The 15044-nt window shown below is 37.2% G+C and overlaps 10 non-coding genes across 10 annotated transcripts; all 10 read left to right on the top strand.

Moving 5' to 3' along the window:
- The first annotated feature begins 2607 nt into the window (after positions 1 to 2607).
- Positions 2608 to 2679, top strand: TRNAP-AGG (transfer RNA proline (anticodon AGG)). Its single transcript has one exon. It is a non-coding gene; the product is annotated as a tRNA-Pro (tRNA).
- Positions 2680 to 3480: 801 nt separating this feature from the next.
- TRNAP-AGG (transfer RNA proline (anticodon AGG)) lies at positions 3481 to 3552 on the top strand. The gene has a single exon. It is a non-coding gene; the product is annotated as a tRNA-Pro (tRNA).
- An 823-nt stretch (positions 3553 to 4375) lies between these two features.
- On the top strand, positions 4376 to 4447 carry TRNAP-CGG (transfer RNA proline (anticodon CGG)). The gene has a single exon. It is a non-coding gene; the product is annotated as a tRNA-Pro (tRNA).
- An 801-nt stretch (positions 4448 to 5248) lies between these two features.
- On the top strand, positions 5249 to 5320 carry TRNAP-AGG (transfer RNA proline (anticodon AGG)). The gene has a single exon. It is a non-coding gene; the product is annotated as a tRNA-Pro (tRNA).
- Positions 5321 to 7036: 1716 nt separating this feature from the next.
- Positions 7037 to 7108, top strand: TRNAP-AGG (transfer RNA proline (anticodon AGG)). The gene has a single exon. It is a non-coding gene; the product is annotated as a tRNA-Pro (tRNA).
- A 1715-nt stretch (positions 7109 to 8823) lies between these two features.
- TRNAP-AGG (transfer RNA proline (anticodon AGG)) lies at positions 8824 to 8895 on the top strand. Its single transcript has one exon. It is a non-coding gene; the product is annotated as a tRNA-Pro (tRNA).
- Positions 8896 to 9718: 823 nt separating this feature from the next.
- On the top strand, positions 9719 to 9790 carry TRNAP-AGG (transfer RNA proline (anticodon AGG)). Its single transcript has one exon. It is a non-coding gene; the product is annotated as a tRNA-Pro (tRNA).
- A 1715-nt stretch (positions 9791 to 11505) lies between these two features.
- TRNAP-AGG (transfer RNA proline (anticodon AGG)) lies at positions 11506 to 11577 on the top strand. Its single transcript has one exon. It is a non-coding gene; the product is annotated as a tRNA-Pro (tRNA).
- An 823-nt stretch (positions 11578 to 12400) lies between these two features.
- TRNAP-AGG (transfer RNA proline (anticodon AGG)) lies at positions 12401 to 12472 on the top strand. The gene has a single exon. It is a non-coding gene; the product is annotated as a tRNA-Pro (tRNA).
- Positions 12473 to 14165: 1693 nt separating this feature from the next.
- TRNAP-AGG (transfer RNA proline (anticodon AGG)) lies at positions 14166 to 14237 on the top strand. Its single transcript has one exon. It is a non-coding gene; the product is annotated as a tRNA-Pro (tRNA).
- The last annotated feature ends 807 nt before the right edge of the window (positions 14238 to 15044 follow it).

A 15044-nucleotide genomic window follows, 5' to 3' on the forward strand; every position in this document is an offset into this window, starting at 1 on the left:
AATCACCATTTTCTTGGGGAATGGTCGACAAAGACCACAAGTCAATTTTGAACTGGCCCTGGCTTTGATCTTCTCAACTTATGCTGCACAGCATGCTGAGGTATGGGCAATCAATGCTATCAATGACATAGCGTAGGGACTCCTTCGTTCATCCATAAATTAGCAATTGCCTTTATATCATGATAACAACTTGACACCAATGAGGAAAGCATGATTAGAATGAAAATTGGTGTAAAATAAGCAATTCAAGAAATCACATAATTGAAAGGGTTTTTGCTGACTCAATCTGGACAAATTTTTGACTCATTATCCTATTCTATGTCAGTTTACTATTCAAAAGTCATGCTGCTTTTTATATGAATCGTCGAATACAAGTACTCGTATTTATGCGTTATGTGGACAGAAAGATAGCTTGTTGGTCTTGGGATATGGTTCTCGCTTTGGATGCAAGAAGTTCTGGATTCCAAGCCCGGTAGTTTTATTTTTCTGGGATGAATAGACAATAATAAGGACAATACACGAAGACTTTTGCGACCTGAGTTTTAGTAATCTCAATAGAGTGTTAGAGTATGTGGTGAGTAAAGTTAGAAATGTCATTAAATATTGGTTCCCATTTCATTATTTTTGTTATAGCAAAGTGATATTGCTTTTCGTACAAGTCTATAACCATGCATTTTCAACCAACATCTGGCATTAAGAACACTTTCAAAACTTATTTGTGACAAAAATGTTCATCATCTCTTAGCAAAGTTACATCTCATGAGATAATCTAAGTGTTGATTTAACCTCATTTTCATACATTATTCAATAGTTGTAGACGAGTGGCTCGTTGGTAGAGATTTTTGATTCTCGCTCCTTTGCAAAAGGTTCTGGGTTCAAATCCCTTACGAACCCCAGCACCGTTTTCTTGGGGAATGGACGACAAAGACCAAGTCAATTTTGAACTGGCCCTGGCTTTGATCTTCTCAACTTATGCTGCACAGCATGCTGAGGTATGGGCAATCAATGCAATCAATGACATAGCGTAGGGACTCCTTCGTTCATCCATAAATTAGCAATTGCCTTTATATCATGATAACAACTTGACACCAATGAGGAAAGCATGATTAGAATGAAAATTGGTGTAAAATAAGCAATTCAAGAAATCACATAATTGAAAGGGTTTTTGCTGACTCAATCTGGACAAATTCTTGACTCATTATCCTATTCTATGTCAGTTTACTATTCAAAAGTCATGCTGCTTTTAATATGAATCGTCGAATACAAGTACTCGTATTTATGTGTTATGTGGACAGAAAGATAGCTTGTTGGTCTTGGGATATGGTTCTCGCTTTGGATGCAAGAAGTTCCGGATTCCAAGCCTGGTAGTTTTATTTTTCTGGGATGAATATACAATCATAAGGACAATCCACGAAGACTTTTGCGACCTGAGTTTTATTCATCTCAATAGAGTGTTAGAGTATGTGGTGAGTAAAGTTAGAAATGCCATTAAATATTGGTTCCCATTTCATTATTTTTGTTATAGCAAAGTGATATTGCTTTTCGTACAAGTCTATAACCATGCATTTTCAACCAACATCTGGTATTAAGAACACTTTCAAAACTTATTTGTGCAAAACATGTTCATCATCTCTTAGCAAAGTTACATCTCATGAGATAATCTAAGTGTTGATTTAACCTCATTTTCATACATTATTCAATGGTTGTAGACGAGTGGCTCGTTGGTAGAGAGGTTTGATTCTCGCTCCTGTGCAAAAGGTTCTGGGTTCAAATCCCAGACGAACCCCAGCAACGTTTTCTTGGGGAATGGACGACAAAGACCAAGTCAATTTTGAACTGGCCCTGGCTTTGATCTTCTCAACTTATGCTGCACAGCATGCTGAGGTATGGGCAATCAATGCTATCAATGACATAGCGTAGGGACTCCTTCGTTCATCCATAAATTAGCAATTGCCTTTATATCATGATAACAACTTGACACCAATGAGGAAAGCATGATTAGAATGAAAATTGGTGTAAAATAAGCAATTCAAGAAATCACATAATTGAAAGGGTTTTTGCTGACTCAATCTGGACAAATTCTTGACTCATTATCCTATTCTATGTCAGTTTACTATTCAAAAGTCATGCTGCTTTTAATATGAATCGTCGAATACAAGTACTCGTATTTATGCGTTATGTGGACAGAAAGATAGCTTGTTGGTCTTGGGATATGGTTCTCGCTTTGGATGCAAGAAGTTCTGGATTCCAACCCCGGTAGTTTTATTTTTCTGGGATGAATAGACAATCATAAGGACAATACACGAAGACTTTTGCGACCTGAGTTTTATTCATCTCAATAGAGTGTTAGAGTATGTGGTGAGTAAAGTTAGAAATGTCATTAAATATTGGTTCCCATTTCATTATTTGTGTTATAGCAAAGTTATATTACTTTTCGTATAAGTCTATAACCACGCATTTTCAACCAACATCTGGCATTAAGAACACTTTCAAAACTTATTTGTGCAAAAAATGTTCATCATCTCTTAGCAAAGTTACATCTCATGAGATAATCGAAGTGTTGATTGAACCTCATTTTCATATATTATTCACTGGATGAAGACGAGTGGCTCGTTGGTCTAGGGGTATGATTCTCGCTTAGGGTGCGAGAGGTCCCGGGTTCAAATCCCGGACGAGCCCAATCACCATTTTCTTGGGGAATGGTCGACAAAGACCACAAGTCAATTTTGAACTGGCCCTGGCTTTGATCTTCTCAACTTATGCTGCACAGCATGCTGAGGTATGGGCAATCAATGCTATCAATGACATAGCGTAGGGACTCCTTCGTTCATCCATAAATTAGCAATTGCCTTTATATCATGATAACAACTTGACACCAATGAGGAAAGCATGATTAGAATGAAAATTGGTGTAAAATAAGCAATTCAAGAAATCACATAATTGAAAGGGTTTTTGCTGACTCAATCTGGACAAATTCTTGACTCATTATCCTATTCTATGTCAGTTTACTATTCAAAAGTCATGCTGCTTTTAATATGAATCGTCGAATACAAGTACTCGTATTTATGTGTTATGTGGACAGAAAGATAGCTTGTTGGTCTTGGGATATGGTTCTCGCTTTGGATGCAAGAAGTTCTGGATTCCAACCCCGGTAGTTTTATTTTTCTGGGATGAATAGACAATCATAAGGACAATACACGAAGACTTTTGCGACCTGAGTTTTATTCATCTCAATAGAGTGTTAGAGTATGTGGTGAGTAAAGTTAGAAATGTCATTAAATATTGGTTCCCATTTCATTATTTGTGTTATAGCAAAGTTATATTACTTTTCGTACAAGTCTATAACCACGCATTTTCAACCAACATCTGGCATTAAGAACACTTTCAAAACTTATCTCTTAGCAAAGTTACATCTCATTAGATAATCGAAGTGTTGATTGAACCTCATTTTCATACATTATTCACAGAGTGAAGACGAGTGGCTCGTTGGTCTAGGGGTATGATTCTCGCTTAGGGTGCGAGAGGTCCCGGGTTCAAATCCCGGACGAGCCCATTCACCATTTTCTTGGGGAATGGTCGACAAAGACCACAAGTCAATTTTGAACTGGCCCTGGCTTTGATCTTCTCAACTTATGCTGCACAGCATGCTGAGGTATGGGCAATCAATGCTATCAATGACATAGCGTAGGGACTCCTTCGTTCATCCATAAATTAGCAATTGCCTTTATATCATTATAACAACTTGACACCAATGAGGAAAGCATGATTAGAATGAAAATTGGTGTAAAATAAACAATTCAAGAAATCACATAATTGAAAAGGTTTTTGCTGACTCAAACTGGACAAATTCTTGACTCATTATCCTATTCTATGTCAGTTTACTATTCAAAAGTCATGCTGCTTTTAAAATGAATCGTCGAATACAAGTACTCGTATTTATGCGTTATTTGGACAGAAAGATAGCTTGTTGGTCTTGGGATATGGTTCTCGCTTTGGATGCAAGAAGTTCTGGATTCCAAGCCCGGTAGTTTTATTTTTCTGGGATGAATAGACAATAATAAGGACAATACACGAAGACTTTTGCGACCTGCGTTTTAGTAATCTCAATAGAGTGTTAGAGTATGTGGTGAGTAAAGTTAGAAATGTCATTAAATATTGGTTCCCATTTCATTATTTGTGTTATAGCAAAGTGATATTACTTTTCGTACAAGTCTATAACCACGCATTTTCAACCAACATCTGGCATTAAGAACACTTTCAAAACTTTTTTGTGGCAAAAATGTTCATCATCTCTTAGCATAGTTACATCTCATGAGATAATCGAAGTGTTGATTGAACCTCATTTTCATACATTATTCACTGGGTGAAGACGAGTGGCTCGTTGGTCTAGGGGTATGATTCTCGCTTCGGGTGCGAGAGGTCCCGGGTTCAAATCCCGGACGAGCCCAATCACCATTTTCTTGGGGAATGGTCGACAAAGACCACAAGTCAATTTTGAACTGGCCCTGGCTTTGATCTTCTCAACTTATGCTGCACAGCATGCTGAGGTATGGGCAATCAATGCTATCAATGACATAGCGTAGGGACTCCTTCGTTCATCCATAAATTAGCAATTGCCTTTATATCATGATAACAACTTGACACCAATGAGGAAAGCATGATTAGAATGAAAATTGGTGTAAAATAAGCAATTCAAGAAATCACATAATTGAAAGGGTTTTTGCTGACTCAATCTGGACAAATTCTTGACTCATTATCCTATTCTATGTCAGTTTACTATTCAAAAGTCATGCTGCTTTTAATATGAATCGTCGAATACAAGTACTCGTATTTATGTGTTATGTGGACAGAAAGATAGCTTGTTGGTCTTGGGATATGGTTCTCGCTTTGGATGCAAGAAGTTCTGGATTCCAACCCCGGTAGTTTTATTTTTCTGGGATGAATAGACAATCATAAGGACAATACACGAAGACTTTTGCGACCTGAGTTTTATTCATCTCAATAGAGTGTTAGAGTATGTGGTGAGTAAAGTTAGAAATGTCATTAAATATTGGTTCCCATTTCATTATTTGTGTTATAGCAAAGTTATATTACTTTTCGTACAAGTCTATAACCACGCATTTTCAACCAACATCTGGCATTAAGAACACTTTCAAAACTTATCTCTTAGCAAAGTTACATCTCATTAGATAATCGAAGTGTTGATTGAACCTCATTTTCATACATTATTCACAGAGTGAAGACGAGTGGCTCGTTGGTCTAGGGGTATGATTCTCGCTTAGGGTGCGAGAGGTCCCGGGTTCAAATCCCGGACGAGCCCAATCACCATTTTCTTGGGGAATGGTCGACAAAGACCACAAGTCAATTTTGAACTGGCCCTGGCTTTGATCTTCTCAACTTATGCTGCACAGCATGCTGAGGTATGGGCAATCAATGGTATCAATGACATAGCGTAGGGACTCCTTCGTTCATCCATAAATTAGCAATTGCCTTTATATCATTATAACAACTTGACACCAATGAGGAAAGCATGATTAGAATGAAAATTGGTGTAAAATAAGCAATTCAAGAAATCGCATAATTGAAAGGGTTTTTGCCTGACTCAATCTGGACAAATTCTTGACTTATTATCCTATTCTCTGTCAGTTAACTATTCAAAAGTCATGCTGCTTTTTATATGAAGCCTCGGATACAAGTACTCGTATTTATTCGTTATGTGGACGGAAAGATAGCTTGTTGGTCTTGGGATATGGTTCTCGCTTTGGATGCAAGAAGTTCCGGATTCCAAGCCTGGTAGTTTTATTTTTCTGGGATGAATATACAATCATAAGGACAATCCACGAAGACTTTTGCGACCTGAGTTTTATTCATCTCAATAGAGTGTTAGAGTATGTGGTGAGTAAAGTTAGAAATGCCATTAAATATTGGTTCCCATTTCATTATTTTTGTTATAGCAAAGTGATATTGCTTTTGATACAAGTCTATAACCATGCATTTTCAACCAACATCTGGTATTAAGAACACTTTCAAAACTTATTTGTGCAAAACATGTTCATCATCTCTTAGCAAAGTTACATCTCATGAGATAATCTAAGTGTTGATTTAACCTCATTTTCATACATTATTCAATGGTTGTAGACGAGTGGCTCGTTGGTAGAGAGGTTTGATTCTCGCTCCTGTGCAAAAGGTTCTGGGTTCAAATCCCAGACGAACCCCAGCAACGTTTTCTTGGGGAATGGACGACAAAAACCAAGTCAATTTTGAACTGGCCCTGGCTTTGATCTTCTCAACTTATGCTGCACAGCATGCTGAGGTATGGGCAATCAATGCTATCAATGACATAGCGTAGGGACTCCTTCGTTCATCCATAAATTAGCAATTGCCTTTATATCATGATAACAACTTGACACCAATGAGGAAAGCATGATTAGAATGAAAATTGGTGTAAAATAAGCAATTCAAGAAATCACATAATTGAAAGGGTTTTTGCTGACTCAATCTGGACAAATTCTTGACTCATTATCCTATTCTATATCAGTTTACTATTCAAAAGTCATGCTGCTTTTAATATGAATCGTCGAATACAAGTACTCGTATTTATGCGTTATGTGGACAGAAAGATAGATTGTTGGTCTTGGGATATGGTTCTCGCTTTGGATGCGAGAAGTTCTGGATTCCAACCCCGGTAGTTTTATTTTTCTGGGATGAATAGACAATCATAAGGACAATACACGAAGACTTTTGCGACCTGAGTTTTATTCATCTCAATAGAGTGTTAGAGTATGTGGTGAGTAAAGTTAGAAATGTCATTAAATATTGGTTCCCATTTCATTATTTGTGTTATAGCAAAGTTATATTACTTTTCGTACAAGTCTATAACCACGCATTTTCAACCAACATCTGGCATTAAGAACACTTTCAAAACTTATTTGTGCAAAAAATGTTCATCATCTCTTAGCAAAGTTACATCTCATGAGATAATCGAAGTGTTGATTGAACCTCATTTTCATATATTATTCACTGGGTGAAGACGAGTGGCTCGTTGGTCTAGGGGTATGATTCTCGCTTAGGGTGCGAGAGGTCCCGGGTTCAAATCCCGGACGAGCCCAATCACCATTTTCTTGGGGAATGGTCGACAAAGACCACAAGTCAATTTTGAACTGGCTCTGGCTTTGATCTTCTCAACTTATGCTGCACAGCATGCTGAGGTATGGGCAATCAATGCTATCAATGACATAGCGTAGGGACTCCTTCGTTCATCCATAAATTAGCAATTGCCTTTATATCATGATAACAACTTGACACCAATGAGGAAAGCATGATTAGAATGAAAATTGGTGTAAAATAAGCAATTCAAGAAATCACATAATTGAAAGGGTTTTTGCTGACTCAATCTGGACAAATTTTTGACTCATTATCCTAATCTATGTCATTTTACTATTCAAAAGTCATGCTGCTTTTTATATGAATCGTCGAATACAAGTACTCGTATTTATGCGTTATGTGGACAGAAAGATAGCTTGTTGGTCTTGGGATATGGTTCTCGCTTTGGATGCAAGAAGTTCTGGATTCCAAGCCCGGTAGTTTTATTTTTCTGGGATGAATAGACAATAATAAGGACAATACACGAAGACTTTTGCGACCTGAGTTTTAGTAATCTCAATAGAGTGTTAGAGTATGTGGTGAGTAAAGTTAGAAATGTCATTAAATATTGGTTCCCATTTCATTATTTTTGTTATAGCAAAGTGATATTGCTTTTCGTACAAGTCTATAACCATGCATTTTCAACCAACATCTGGCATTAAGAACACTTTCAAAACTTATTTGTGACAAAAATGTTCATCATCTCTTAGCAAAGTTACATCTCATGAGATAATCTAAGTGTTGATTTAACCTCATTTTCATACATTATTCAATAGTTGTAGACGAGTGGCTCGTTGGTAGAGATTTTTGATTCTCGCTCCTGTGCAAAAGGTTCTGGGTTCAAATCCCAGACGAACCCCAGCACCGTTTTCTTGGGGAATGGACGACAAAGACCAAGTCAATTTTGAACTGGCCCTGGCTTTGATCTTCTCAACTTATGCTGCACAGCATGCTGAGGTATGGGCAATCAATGCAATCAATGACATAGCGTAGGGACTCCTTCGTTCATCCATAAATTAGCAATTGCCTTTATATCATGATAACAACTTGACACCAATGAGGAAAGCATGATTAGAATGAAAATTGGTGTAAAATAAGCAATTCAAGAAATCACATAATTGAAAGGGTTTTTGCTGACTCAATCTGGACAAATTCTTGACTCATTATCCTATTCTATGTCAGTTTACTATTCAAAAGTCATGCTGCTTTTAATATGAATCGTCGAATACAAGTACTCGTATTTATGTGTTATGTGGACAGAAAGATAGCTTGTTGGTCTTGGGATATGGTTCTCGCTTTGGATGCAAGAAGTTCTGGATTCCAACCCCGGTAGTTTTATTTTTCTGGGATGAATAGACAATCATAAGGACAATACACGAAGACTTTTGCGACCTGAGTTTTAGTAATCTCAATAGAGTGTTAGAGTATGTGGTGAGTAAAGTTAGAAATGTCATTAAATATTGGTTCCCATTTCATTATTTGTGTTATAGCAAAGTGATGTTACTTTTCGTACAAGTCTATAACCACGCATTTTCAACCAACATCTGGCATTAAGAACACTTTCAAAACTTATTTGTGCAAAAAATGTTCATCATCTCTTAGCAAAGTTACATCTCATGAGATAATCGAAGTGTTGATTGAACCTCATTTTCATATATTATTCACTGGGTGAAGACGAGTGGCTCGTTGGTCTAGGGGTATGATTCTCGCTTAGGGTGCGAGAGGTCCCGGGTTCAAATCCCGGACGAGCCCAATCACCATTTTCTTGGGGAATGGTCGACAAAGACCACAAGTCAATTTTGAACTGGCCCTGGCTTTGATCTTCTCAACTTATGCTGCACAGCATGCTGAGGTATGGGCAATCAATGCTATCAATGACATAGCGTAGGGACTCCTTCGTTCATCCATAAATTAGCAATTGCCTTTATATCATGATAACAACTTGACACCAATGAGGAAAGCATGATTAGAATGAAAATTGGTGTAAAATAAGCAATTCAAGAAATCACATAATTGAAAGGGTTTTTGCTGACTCAATCTGGACAAATTTTTGACTCATTATCCTATTCTATGTCAGTTTACTATTCAAAAGTCATGCTGCTTTTAATATGAATCGTCGAATACAAGTACTCGTATTTATGCGTTATGTGGACAGAAAGATAGATTGTTGGTCTTGGGATATGGTTCTCGCTTTGGATGCGAGAAGTTCTGGATTCCAACCCCGGTAGTTTTATTTTTCTGGGATGAATAGACAATCATAAGGACAATACACGAAGACTTTTGCGACCTGAGTTTTATTCATCTCAATAGAGTGTTAGAGTATGTGGTGAGTAAAGTAAGAAATGTCATTAAATATTGGTTCCCATTTCATTATTTGTGTTATAGCAAAGTTATATTACTTTTCGTACAAGTCTATAACCACGCATTTTCAACCAACATCTGGCATTAAGAACACTTTCAAAACTTATTTGTGCAAAAAATGTTCATCATCTCTTAGCAAAGTTACATCTCATGAGATAATCGAAGTGTTGATTGAACCTCATTTTCATATATTATTCACTGGGTGAAGACGAGTGGCTCGTTGGTCTAGGGGTATGATTCTCGCTTAGGGTGCGAGAGGTCCCGGGTTCAAATCCCGGACGAGCCCAATCACCATTTTCTTGGGGAATGGTCGACAAAGACCACAAGTCAATTTTGAACTGGCCCTGGCTTTGATCTTCTCAACTTATGCTGCACAGCATGCTGAGGTATGGGCAATCAATGCTATCAATGACATAGCGTAGGGACTCCTTCGTTCATCCATAAATTAGCAATTGCCTTTATATCATGATAACAACTTGACACCAATGAGGAAAGCATGATTAGAATGAAAATTGGTGTAAAATAAGCAATTCAAGAAATCACATAATTGAAAGGGTTTTTGCTGACTCAATCTGGACAAATTTTTGACTCATTATCCTATTCTATGTCAGTTTACTATTCAAAAGTCATGCTGCTTTTTATATGAATCGTCGAATACAAGTACTCGTATTTATGCGTTATGTGGACAGAAAGATAGCTTGTTGGTCTTGGGATATGGTTCTCGCTTTGGATGCAAGAAGTTCTGGATTCCAAGCCCGGTAGTTTTATTTTTCTGGGATGAATAGACAATAATAAGGACAATACACGAAGACTTTTGCGACCTGAGTTTTAGTAATCTCAATAGAGTGTTAGAGTATGTGGTGAGTAAAGTTAGAAATGTCATTAAATATTGGTTCCCATTTCATTATTTTTGTTATAGCAAAGTGATATTGCTTTTCGTACAAGTCTATAACCATGCATTTTCAACCAACATCTGGCATTAAGAACACTTTCAAAACTTATTTGTGACAAAAATGTTCATCATCTCTTAGCAAAGTTACATCTCATGAGATAATCTAAGTGTTGATTTAACCTCATTTTCATACATTATTCAATAGTTGTAGACGAGTGGCTCGTTGGTAGAGATTTTTGATTCTCGCTCCTGTGCAAAAGGTTCTGGGTTCAAATCCCAGACGAACCCCAGCACCGTTTTCTTGGGGAATGGACGACAAAGACCAAGTCAATTTTGAACTGGCCCTGGCTTTGATCTTCTCAACTTATGCTGCACAGCATGCTGAGGTATGGGCAATCAATGCAATCAATGACATAGCGTAGGGACTCCTTCGTTCATCCATAAATTAGCAATTGCCTTTATATCATGATAACAACTTGACACCAATGAGGAAAGCATGATTAGAATGAAAATTGGTGTAAAATAAGCAATTCAAGAAATCACATAATTGAAAGGGTTTTTGCTGACTCAATCTGGACAAATTCTTGACTCATTATCCTATTCTATGTCAGTTTACTATTCAAAAGTCATGCTGCTTTTAATATGAATCGTCGAATACAAGTACTCGTATTTATGTGTTATGTGGACAGAAAGATAGCTTGTTGGTCTTGGGATATGGTTCTCGCTTTGGATGCAAGAAGTTCTGGATTCCAACCCCGGTAGTTTTATTTTTCTGGGATGAATAGACAATCATAAGGACAATACACGAAGACTTTTGCGACCTGAGTTTTAGTAATCTCAATAGAGTGTTAGAGTATGTGGTGAGTAAAGTTAGAAATGTCATTAAATATTGGTTCCCATTTCATTATTTGTGTTATAGCAAAGTGATGTTACTTTTCGTACAAGTCTATAACCACGCATTTTCAACCAACATCTGGCATTAAGAACACTTTCAAAACTTATTTGTGCAAAAAATGTTCATCATCTCTTAGCAAAGTTACATCTCATGAGATAATCGAAGTGTTGATTGAACCTCATTTTCATATATTATTCACTGGGTGAAGACGAGTGGCTCGTTGGTCTAGGGGTATGATTCTCGCTTAGGGTGCGAGAGGTCCCGGGTTCAAATCCCGGACGAGCCCAATCACCATTTTCTTGGGGAATGGTCGACAAAGACCACAAGTCAATTTTGAACTGGCCCTGGCTTTGATCTTCTCAACTTATGCTGCACAGCATGCTGAGGTATGGGCAATCAATGCTATCAATGACATAGCGTAGGGACTCCTTCGTTCATCCATAAATTAGCAATTGCCTTTATATCATGATAACAACTTGACACCAATGAGGAAAGCATGATTAGAATGAAAATTGGTGTAAAATAAGCAATTCAAGAAATCACATAATTGAAAGGGTTTTTGCTGACTCAATCTGGACAAATTTTTGACTCATTATCCTATTCTATGTCAGTTTACTATTCAAAAGTCATGCTGCTTTTAATATGAATCGTCGAATACAAGTACTCGTATTTATGCGTTATGTGGACAGAAAGATAGATTGTTGGTCTTGGGATATGGTTCTCGCTTTGGATGCGAGAAGTTCTGGATTCCAACCCCGGTAGTTTTATTTTTCTGGGATGAATAGACAATCATAAGGACAATACACGAAGACTTTTGCGACCTGAGTTTTATTCATCTCAATAGAGTGTTAGAGTATGTGGTGAGTAAAGTAAGAAATGTCATTAAATATTGGTTCCCATTTCATTATTTGTGTTATAGCAAAGTTATATTACTTTTCGTACAAGTCTATAACCACGCATTTTCAACCAACATCTGGCATTAAGAACACTTTCAAAACTTATTTGTGCAAAAAATGTTCATCATCTCTTAGCAAAGTTACATCTCATGAGATAATCGAAGTGTTGATTGAACCTCATTTTCATATATTATTCACTGGGTGAAGACGAGTGGCTCGTTGGTCTAGGGGTATGATTCTCGCTTAGGGTGCGAGAGGTCCCGGGTTCAAATCCCGGACGAGCCCAATCACCATTTTCTTGGGGAATGGTCGACAAAGACCACAAGTCAATTTTGAACTGGCCCTGGCTTTGATCTTCTCAACTTATGCTGCACAGCATGCTGAGGTATGGGCAATCAATGCTATCAATGACATAGCGTAGGGACTCCTTCGTTCATCCATAAATTAGCAATTGCCTTTATATCATGATAACAACTTGACACCAATGAGGAAAGCATGATTAGAATGAAAATTGGTGTAAAATAAGCAATTCAAGAAATCACATAATTGAAAGGGTTTTTGCTGACTCAATCTGGACAAATTTTTGACTCATTATCCTATTCTATGTCAGTTTACTATTCAAAAGTCATGCTGCTTTTTATATGAATCGTCGAATACAAGTACTCGTATTTATGCGTTATGTGGACAGAAAGATAGCTTGTTGGTCTTGGGATATGGTTCTCGCTTTGGATGCAAGAAGTTCTGGATTCCAAGCCCGGTAGTTTTATTTTTCTGGGATGAATAGACAATAATAAGGACAATACACGAAGACTTTTGCGACCTGAGTTTTAGTAATCTCAATAGAGTGTTAGAGTATGTGGTGAGTAAAGTTAGAAATGTCATTAAATATTGGTTCCCATTTCATTATTTTTGTTATAGCAAAGTGATATTGCTTTTCGTACAAGTCTATAACCATGCATTTTCAACCAACATCTGGCATTAAGAACACTTTCAAAACTTATTTGTGACAAAAATGTTCATCATCTCTTAGCAAAGTTACATCTCATGAGATAATCTAAGTGTTGATTTAACCTCATTTTCATACATTATTCAATAGTTGTAGACGAGTGGCTCGTTGGTAGAGATTTTTGATTCTCGCTCCTGTGCAAAAGGTTCTGGGTTCAAATCCCAGACGAACCCCAGCACCGTTTTCTTGGGGAATGGACGACAAAGACCAAGTCAATTTTGAACTGGCCCTGGCTTTGATCTTCTCAACTTATGCTGCACAGCATGCTGAGGTATGGGCAATCAATGCAATCAATGACATAGCGTAGGGACTCCTTCGTTCATCCATAAATTAGCAATTGCCTTTATATCATGATAACAACTTGACACCAATGAGGAAAGCATGATTAGAATGAAAATTGGTGTAAAATAAGCAATTCAAGAAATCACATAATTGAAAGGGTTTTTGCTGACTCAATCTGGACAAATTCTTGACTCATTATCCTATTCTATGTCAGTTTACTATTCAAAAGTCATGCTGCTTTTAATATGAATCGTCGAATACAAGTACTCGTATTTATGTGTTATGTGGACAGAAAGATAGCTTGTTGGTCTTGGGATATGGTTCTCGCTTTGGATGCAAGAAGTTCTGGATTCCAACCCCGGTAGTTTTATTTTTCTGGGATGAATAGACAATCATAAGGACAATACACGAAGACTTTTGCGACCTGAGTTTTATTCATCTCAATAGAGTGTTAGAGTATGTGGTGAGTAAAGTTAGAAATGTCATTAAATATTGGTTCCCATTTCATTATTTGTGTTATAGCAAAGTTATATTACTTTTCGTACAAGTCTATAACCACGCATTTTCAACCAACATCTGGCATTAAGAACACTTTCAAAACTTATCTCTTAGCAAAGTTACATCTCATTAGATAATCGAAGTGTTGATTGAACCTCATTTTCATACATTATTCACAGAGTGAAGACGAGTGGCTCGTTGGTCTAGGGGTATGATTCTCGCTTAGGGTGCGAGAGGTCCCGGGTTCAAATCCCGGACGAGCCCAATCACCATTTTCTTGGGGAATGGTCGACAAAGACCACAAGTCAATTTTGAACTGGCCCTGGCTTTGATCTTCTCAACTTATGCTGCACAGCATGCTGAGGTATGGGCAATCAATGCTATCAATGACATAGCGTAGGGACTCCTTCGTTCATCCATAAATTAGCAATTGCCTTTATATCATTATAACAACTTGACACCAATGAGGCAAGCATGATTAGAATGAAAATTGGTGTAAAATAAGCAATTCAAGAAATCACATAATTGAAAGGGTTTTTGCTGACTCAAACTGGACAAATTCTTGACTCATTATCCTATTCTATGTCAGTTTACTATTCAAAAGTCATGCTGCTTTTAAAATGAATCGTCGAATACAAGTACTCGTATTTATGCGTTATTTGGACAGAAAGATAGCTTGTTGGTCTTGGGATATGGTTCTCGCTTTGGATGCAAGAAGTTCTGGATTCCAAGCCCGGTAGTTTTATTTTTCTGGGATGAATAGACAATAATAAGGACAATACACGAAGACTTTTGCGACCTGCGTTTTAGTAATCTCAATAGAGTGTTAGAGTATGTGGTGAGTAAAGTTAGAAATGTCATTAAATATTGGTTCCCATTTCATTATTTGTGTTATAGCAAAGTGATATTACTTTTCGTACAAGTCTATAACCACGCATTTTCAACCAACATCTGGCATTAAGAACACTTTCAAAACTTTTTTGTGGCAAAAATGTTCATCATCTCTTAGCATAGTTACATCTCATGAGATAATCGAAGTGTTGATTGAACCTCATTTTCATACATTATTCA

Source organism: Petromyzon marinus, chromosome 35, assembly GCF_048934315.1.
Source record: "Petromyzon marinus isolate PM22_M1 ecotype Great Lakes invasive population chromosome 35, UKy_Petmar_22M1.pri1.0, whole genome shotgun sequence".
In the NCBI taxonomy this organism is placed as follows: Eukaryota; Metazoa; Chordata; class Hyperoartia; order Petromyzontiformes; family Petromyzontidae; genus Petromyzon; species Petromyzon marinus.